Below are 9,552 nucleotides of genomic sequence, written 5' to 3' on the forward strand. Positions count from 1 at the left end.
TAAACTGCACAGCTTAATAATGACATGGCATGACAAAACCCTTGTTTTCACGTGTATGTAATTGTGTAGTTCAGTGTAGTTTCAGCAGTCTTCTGATGAAGTCCATCTTCATAGCTTTTTTTTTTAAATGTCTAATATTGATTTGTCTGGTATGTGCTGAGATCTTATGGTCAATTTAAAAAGTTTCTGTATCCAAAGTAAAGTCATACTTGTTCTCTGACTTGGAGTGGTGTGTAGTGAGCCGTGAGGCCATTAATGATCCAATCCTGGGTTTTTGCATGTTCAGTGAATCTTGGGAAATTAATCACTTTTCAGTTTCTTAAATCATTCTGTGCTTTCATTCCACATCTTTAGGGACTTAATTATCCCAGGATTATTATAATCTTAAAGCTTGCAAGATACTGATATGTTGCATTAGCTGCAATCTCTTTTGTCAATTTATGTATTTATATATATCATCTGGCTTTGTAGTTCAGTTTACACCAACCAGTTAAAAGTCTTAATTGGGCTGCATGTAGCCTACTAATCCCTCAAACAGGGAGGTGCCAAGCTTATCCTCTTCTAATTGTAAGGTTTTACCTGACCTGGCTAACTAAAAGAAAACACTTACTGCACTGACACAACACTTTTTTTCCAGGTATGTTTATTAAGTTTTGAGTTTTTGTGAACACACAAATAACAAACAGATCAGCAGAAACATTGGCCTACACAGTCGACATTAATAATGGTTAGAAAAATACATAGGTGCTCTTTAGAAAAATAAATAGTTAAAACAAAATCCAACAAAATCCAGCAAAAAATGACAAAGCAAGCATTGTAATTACAATATTGTAAGCAAAGAGGGGGCATGGGAATGGGTCCACAGTCAGTCAAATATAATGTTTGCAAGTGTTGAAGCCACCCTGGAGTTAGAAAAGCAAAGGTTTGGAGTCCATATTTTCAGAAACTGTCCTTTAGATGAGGGGAGTAGGCATGTTAAGTATTCAAGAGGAAAACATTCCAAGATTATCTTATGCCAATTTGCTTTAGAAGGAGGTTTGTCATTTATCCATGATAAAAAAGATGTTCTTTCTAGCTGGACAGTCTGCGAGAACTAGTACCAACAATTGGATCTTGATTTGGATGCCAAAGAAGCAAAGAAACTGGGTTCATACACAAAGATGCACCAAATATTTTTCCCATGTCTTGTATAATATCCATCCAATATGCTTGAATTTTGGGACAGGACCACACGCAATGAGTGTAGGTCCCCACAGAGATTTTACATTTTAGACACAAAGGTGAGACCTGAGGCTTCATTTTGTGTCTTTTGTTGGGAGAGATTTGCAAACTGTGCAAGATTTTAAATTGCAACAGCCTAACATGGTTTAACACGGATATCTTCTTTGATCCCAAATCACATCCCATTCATCCTCGTCAATATTTGCACCAAGTTCATTTATAACACTTTTTTTTAGATAGGTCATGAAATTTATATTGGTAAAGTGGATGCAGAATGAGGTTAAAGACTGAACAAGAACTGTTTAAGATCGCTTTCCCAGTCAGCTAAGTGAAAAACACAGCCTTCCTGATTTACCCTGGAATGAATAATCCACAGACACTGAGACGAAAATGTTCATCCTCCTTTCTTTCTTCAACACAAAAATCCGTCTGACACTGTCACCACAGAACATGCTTCACAGTGACGGAGAGGAGAGACGCAAGAGATTAAATTAATGCAAAGTACTCCAGTGATATTCTACGATCGCTGGAGAAAATGCTTGAGGGGACCACAGCATTTGCCATCACTCAGATAACAATGCAGAGTCTAATCAGGTGCAATAATTATTGTTTTTTTTTCTTTGTGAATTGAAGTATTATGGCAAAAGGAAAACAAATGCAGAGGAGAAATTGGGATATGAAATAGTTGCAGTCATTGTATCCCTTTTATTTGGAATTCCAGAAAAAACAAAAAACAAAACTGAAATGATCTCACCCATTTGTGCGTTATTTTGAGTGTCATGCATCGTTAAGATGGAAGTTTTATTATCATGTATTCAACACTCGTAGCTCTTTTCCTATAACAGTGTTCTTTTTGACAAATTTACACTCTTATAGAGTAATAAATTATAAATAATCTTCATGCATCAGTGCACTCAAAGTTGTTATCCTCTAGTAGAGCCAAAGCAGTAATTGTATTGTTTTGCACAGCCACTATACACTGCTCCTGTATGCTATGAGCTGTAAAGGATACCAATAATAAGTCAGCCCATTTCTCAGTTTCCTGTCTGTTAGTGGCCTTAACCCCAAGCCCATTTGTTCCTGCTGAAGATATAAATATTTGAAAAGAAAATATAATGCACAGTATAGGGCCATTGTAGTTTTTTGCAAATGTTAGTGCATTTGTTGGAGATTATTTTCTGCTGCTGGTTTGGTGATCTCATGAATATTTACTGGAGCAGTAAGATCAACCTAAAATAAACCACAGTGTCCTTGTTCATTGTAACCAAGGCACATGGCTCCTTTAAGTGTTTTTAATTATTTTCAGACAACAATAGAGGTCTGTAGAACACTCACAAAAACAATAACCATACAAAATAACCATACGCATATCCTAAGTATAAAAGGCTGTAGAGGCGCACCCAAACTGTATTGTATTAAATGATGCATGTATATGCATATGCACAGTGCCATATCCAGTCTCTGTAATACCATGAAATCATTCATGAATCTGGTCTCTGGTGGGCTGATGCAAGGTACAAGCATGACAGAATTTCTTGTTGACTTAAAATTAGTACTGAGCAAACTCAAGAGGGTAAGGCAGCACATCACTCACGGAGTTATCAACAGGAACTGTGCTGGGGAAAAGTGGGTGGAAACAATGAGTGAGCTGCTGTCCCAGATGTATCTGACTATGGACATATAAACAGAGACGAAGCGTAAAGCAAAGCTCTCGATCTACTGCCTGCTGTTTGTTTTTCTGCAGGTTTTCATTTCAGGATTAATTAATGGTTGATCCTGAAAAACAGAAGTGTTTGAGAGACCACATCTTCCAGTACATGTGGAGGGAGGAGGAGCTGCAAGAAATTGAGTGTTAGATGCATGTGTTGGCTTTCAAAATTTAAAAAAATGTAAAACTTCCCTGAATGCAAATATTGAAACACTGAGATTCATTTTCTAAGAGTCTTAAACTCTTAGATTGACAGATAAGATATAACTGTGGTCTGACCTGACTGACTCAACATCAGTTTACATGAGAAGTGGAGTGCTCCACGTCTCCAGGTTCACTTTGCAGTTGAACAGAAGCGCAGTCGAGTTCCTGAAAGTGTTGACATATTTGAAAAGGTCACCATAGATGTGTTAAATGCCACTTTGACATGACAAAGCCAGTTACTAATGATTGTAGCATCCTGTATCTGGAAAACGAGGGCTGGCCTTAATGACTTCCAGCCATCACTGCACTTTATCTGCACCAGTGTTTGACAGAGAAAATTGCATTAGTCTGTATGGTAAAGTGGTTGAACTGCCGTGAGTCTTCCATCCAACAAATTTGCCTTTACCTGAAACTGACATTTAAAAAGCAAAGTAGTTGGTTTTGAAGCAAGATTTTCATCTTCTGGGAAAAAAAGGGGCACTTTTGCTCGCTAAAGTCAAACAAGATTTCGGTCGACTCCTTCCTCTGAATTTTAAAGCTACTGAGAGGTAATTTAAGGTGATGTTTCCTGCCCAAAATGGAAACGTAGGACTGTATGAAAACTGCGCAGAAAATCACAGTAATAACTTATTGATGCTGTGGTGTACACTTGTGTGAAGCGTGCTGAGAAATTAAGCACTCCCCTGCTCCCCTGTTCACATAACTCCACTGGGCTCATTCAGGAGTGTTACTGCACAAAGAAGAAATGCCCCGCAGTTTGACGTACTGGAGAGTCAGAGATTAGACATCATCACTATATTGTGTTACACATACTGGTGCTCCTATTGTAGCAAGTGTACAATAAGAACAACTGGACAGTCAGCTGACAGACGAGATCTGAATCCACGTGAGAAAACAACCCCACAGGGTGTATTTGCTTGTTAAATATGAGCTCTGCTGGCTGCAAAATTAATTGAGGGTTACAAGAGCTATATTATATACCATGTTACTGTAGGCCAGAACATGTATTCAGGCTAATAATATCTCAGAGACATCATGTGACACTGCTGACATAATGTGAGAAAAGTGAATGAGCAGTGGTGATTTCACCAGAGGCTGAAAGAGCCAGACCAAAGCAGTTGCGCAGTGAAACAGGCTGATTTTAAAGGTCTAGTGTGTAAGATTTACTGGGATTTATTAACAGAAAATTGCATTTGGAATTTGATAAGTATGTTTTCATTTTCATCTCCTGAAAACAGGAACTGTTGTGATTTTGTTACCTTAGTAATTTTGATCTACAGAAGGTACAGGTCCTCTTCCATTGAGGAAGATTGGGAATGTGGAAAAAGGCACCTCCTCCATCTTTGTTTACCTGCTAAGTTTTGTTCAATTGACCCTTTTTGCTCTGTGCTCTGAGCAAGCTTGGTACCCAGTGGAATCTCTATCAGGCTCGTCCATGATGTTGCTGTGAAAGACATATATATATACTGTCACATCCTAAGTTAACTAATATTAGCAAAATGCTAGATAACTAGCTAAGTGGTGTAGATTAACAATAATCAAATTTTAGTTTTCTTTTCAACATAAATAAGCCTAACACATAACATACACAAGAAATAGAAAATTGACCAAAAGGAAGGGCCAGTGCATGAATGTCTATGGGATCTTTATTATTTTAGTTCATCAACTTGACAGTCAACAATTGAGCCAAGCTAGCCTAATTTTGCTGTTTTACGTACCTGTATACATTTGTAAAAAAAAAAAAGAAGAAAAAAAAAAAAGGTCTGTCGAAAGGCATTTATTAGTTTCTGACTCTGGGAAAGTGGACAAAAAAAATAAAATTCCCTAATACTGTATCTCTTAACTGTCTCTTTAACCAAATCACACACATTTAGGCTATTTATCTCCTTTTGATGAGTAAGCGGGAGGCCCACCTCCCGCTTTGAAAACCTCTGACCTACACACTTTGAAGGGGAAGGTGAGAAGAGTTTGCAGTCTGCAACTCACCGCCAGATGCTATTAAATCCTACACACTGGTCCTTTCAGTGAATTCTGCAAGGTAAGCACTCCCCTGTAGCACTGGACTGTCTTCACATACAGTACGTATCCAGTACATCTGTGTGGGTTTCATGTTGATGAGTACATTTATTTGGCAGCTGCAATGAACCAAACATCAAACGCGAACTTTTCTTGCCGTCAACAGCTGTCCTTCAGCGAGCTACAGGTACATCCATCTGTTCTGTGAGCTGTAAAGCCGGGATAAATGTTAAAAGAAAGCCTGTGTGGTGATGCATTCATCAGACAATACGCTCCCCTCTCACTGGAGGAGACGTAATCGGAGTAGACAGCATCAGTGAGCAGTGAATGAGTTGGCCTTCTCCAGCCGAGAAGATATGAGAGAAAAATGTGGGCCAAGTCCAAAACAATGTAAGCAATAACTTGTTCTACTGCAACAATAAACAATCATCAAATACACAATATCTGTCAGTCCTGGCTGAAAACAAGATTAGACTGAATGCAGCTCCAGTGTCCGTGATATGGATCCTGGCAGGTGACCGGCTACATTAAAACAGCAGCACTGACATGGGTGACTACAGCTGTGTTGTTTTGTTCTTTCATGAAGCCAGTGGCTGTTCAGTCCTTTAGCTTTGTCAGGACAGAGGAGCATCATTGCCCTTGACCAGATGTGATGACAGTTCTGGTAGCAGGGACCCAGCCTCAGGCTCTCCAGAGGATTCAGTGGGATTCACTGGTTGCAAGATGATCATCAGTGATAAAATGTTCCAGGCTTACAAGTCCCATCTGGCAGAGACTTGTGTATACACTTACACAAAGTCAGTGATTGCAAGAGATTGTTGCACAACTAACTTTTGTTGTTGTTGTTTGGGTTATATGGTTAGTAGACATAAATTTCACACAGTAGAATATATACACTGTAAAACCAAAAAAGTTGAGAAAACTCAAAATGTCAAGCCAATGGACTGCAATGGATTTGTGAGGTTTTTATTAAATTTTTTGAAAAAGTTTTACCAACTACCGATCTTCTCTTCTTCAGATAAACTTAAAGCTTAGAATTATAGAAACTCAAAACTTTGTACCTCAAAAAATACTGAGTAAATTCATGGAAGTCAAAGTAAATGTTCAAATTTTAATATTTTCAATTAAAACCATTCAGTTTTTTCAGGCACTAAAAAAAAGACAAATCGGGTTCCCAGCTTCTTTTTAGTATCTAAAACTCAAAGATTCAAGTTTATCTAAAGAGGAAAGTAAATTATCTCTACAGATTATAGATCAGCAAAACTTTTTAAAGTTTATTTCAAAACTCTGATTTCGAGTTGGGCTCAAAACAAAAAAAATCTATTGTAGTGCGTTGCCTTGAAATTTTAAGTTTATTCAGGTTTTTTGTTTTACAGTGTACAATAGTTACATACTAGGTTATATTGTTACGGAGTATCCATTAATCTTCCTCTTCATATGCTAAACTCTCTAGCATTACTTCGGTCTACCTCAGACCTCACATGTAGTCCCGCCCACTACATTTCCACAGTGAGGCGTCCATGTGGCATCTTTCATGGGTGCCAAAACCAACAGGCTTGGGTTTTTTTGGATTCCTGAGACCTGGATAAATCTCCTGAGACACATCATTTTGGCTGTTTGGATCAGCAGTCTTTTTTTTTTTCAGTCTCTATCACCCACTCATGACTACGGGCAAAAGAGAGGGTGGGGGTTGGAATAAAAATTGGCCAATTAAATGAGAGTTTTGCCTCATGGCTTAGTTTTCTTTTCCAGTCTTATTGTCCCTTACATGACTGCAGCTTAGGCACCCTAATACTGATGGAATGCAATTCTTTATAGTTACTCTAGATTAACTCTGAATATTGCCAACAGCTGTTGTTACAGGCTATACTGTGATCTTTTGTTGTAACATCATCTGTTTATTGGAAGCTTTATTCAAACCATTATCCCTGGCTGTGTTAGCTTTATGCACTGAGTTATACAGGCCTTTGTGTGCAGAGGTTTGTTCAACTCTGGTTCTTTGGCACTGACAGACACTTAGATCATCGTCCAGTCAGTGAGTCCCTGAGGTGAGACAAAACACCAAAACATCCTGGTTACTGATGTGACCCCTACCATCAGAAGACAGTGAAGAGAAGAGACGGACATTTTTGACATGACGTGTTCATTCACCAATTACAAAAACACAGCTCATAGTGAAGATGTCAAACAGTAAGGTTTCCATTAAGCTAATCCTAAATGGTTTAGGTCTAGGCTAAACCCAACCACAGGTTCTATTACAATTTCTTGCCTTAACTTGACTGTCAGCCAAACATTTAGCGTCATGCTCAGTCTGAGGGTTGTGTCCTTTTCATGCTACGGAGACATTCATTTTGTGGAGGAGGGGGAGCGTAACATGCTTTGATTTGTGGTCCCTGTCTCTTGCCTGGCAACAGCAATTCATCTCTAGTCTGTTTTCTGTCCTGGACTCATTTAAATGATTTTTATAATAATAGACAAGGAGTGAACTGGAGACAAGAGCGTATCAAATTCTTGTTCAGTTTTGCAAAATTACTATTAATAATTCCGTAATAAACTACCTGTATGCTAACCATTAGTCTTATCCCCTTGATGTTGGTTCTTTCTTGTGGCTACCTCAGCTAAGTATCGGCTATACATAATGGAAACTCAATTAGTGAAAATTAGCATTTTTGTTTAAACATAAAAGGCTTTGATGATTTCTATCAAATAACAATCATCCAGTGACATATTTGTTCTTGTATGTATATGTACACACATCCCTTCAAATGCCATTTATTCTGAGGGAGGATTATAAGTCAACAGAAAATAATTCAGAAAATATCTCGAAAATCAAAATAGCCAAAGATTATCTTGTTCCAGCCTTTCAGTTACGAGGATCTGCTTTTCTTTGTCTTATAAATTGAATATATTTGGACTTCAACCTGTTGGTCAAACATATAATTTGAAAATATCATCTTGGACTTCTGGTAATCGTGATGTGCATTTTTCACCAATTCCTGACACTTTATTGAACAATTAATTGAAAAATGGTCACTAGATTAATCAATAAAAAATATATTTGTTATCAGCTTTTTCCCTGTTTACAGGTAAAATTAACACTTGTAGCTAATCTAGATAAATTGGATAATAAACCTTTTCCACAACAGCCATTTATACTTGAAATAGTAGTGTAAACACAGGTGTTACCAGTGATACTAATTACGGTTCTGTCTGGAAAGGCCCTGCTACACTAAATAAAACAGCACCTTCATTTATATCATCGCTAAAACCTGTGTTTACCTCAGTATTTCATGTCATATGGCTGCAATGAAAAAGGTTAATAAACAGCAGTCAGATTGTTTGTATTATCCAGCCAATGGGGTCCAATATGAAGTGGTACTATAAAAGCAGCCTATGTCTTCTTCTTCTAATTCTTATACGACTGTAATCTGGAAAACCTGTAAAACTCCCTCCTCTGGCAGCTGCACATTCTTATTGCAGGCAGTTATTTCTTTAATGCTCTATACTATAAAGAAAAAATAGCGAAACACCATTGCTTGTGATATAAAGTTAACATAAATGAGATCCTCTGAAAGCCTTTTTCACAGAAGACAGTCTTATGTCACTGCATTAAAAAGCACAGACATAGCCTACATAATTAGCTGCTTCAGATCGAGGCTCGTGTTATCATGCGTGCTGGCTCGCTGTCACACTCTCGTGACTTACTTGTAGAGAGCTGAGCCCTCATTAATGTCATTAGTAACACCTGTGCTTTTCTACAATGACAAGTTAAAATGTCTGCTGCGAAAAATGACTTCCGTACTGTCGTCACATATGTCACAGCTCAAGTCTGTTAGAGGAATTTACTCTATATATGAATCTGTGCAGACCTTTTTCACAGCAGCGTTTTTAACATGAGATAGTGTAAACACAGGTGTTACTAATGATATAATGAAGGTTCCATTTCATTCAGAACAAACAGAATCAAGATGCTGCTGTTGTGCAGTTTGGCTCGCTGGAAAGTCTCTGCTACATGGAATGGGACCTTAATTAGTATCATTGATTGATAACACCTGTTTTTAATTCATGCCTAGAAAGGAACCATGGACAGTCATTACAGAAACTTCCTGCGTTAAACTTATCTCAGTTTAGGATGAGATTTTTATTAACAAAACCTGTTTCCTAACAGCATTTAGAAAAACTTTCCAACTTATCGTAGGATAGGAATTAAACTATTAAAGAAGTGTCCTAACCGAAGTTAGAAATCCCAAGTTAGGACGGCACAGGCCCTGTCCTAAATTCAAAATAACATGTTGTATGGAAATTACAATAAAGATAGAGAGCAACATGTTCACACAACACTTTGACCACTCAAACTATATGATGATGCTTTTAATTTCCTGGAGCACATATTAATGGGTTTA

This window comes from Lutjanus erythropterus, chromosome 1 (assembly GCF_056507025.1).
Source record: "Lutjanus erythropterus isolate fLutEry1 chromosome 1, fLutEry1.hap2, whole genome shotgun sequence".
Classification (NCBI taxonomy): Eukaryota; Metazoa; Chordata; class Actinopteri; order Lutjaniformes; family Lutjanidae; genus Lutjanus; species Lutjanus erythropterus.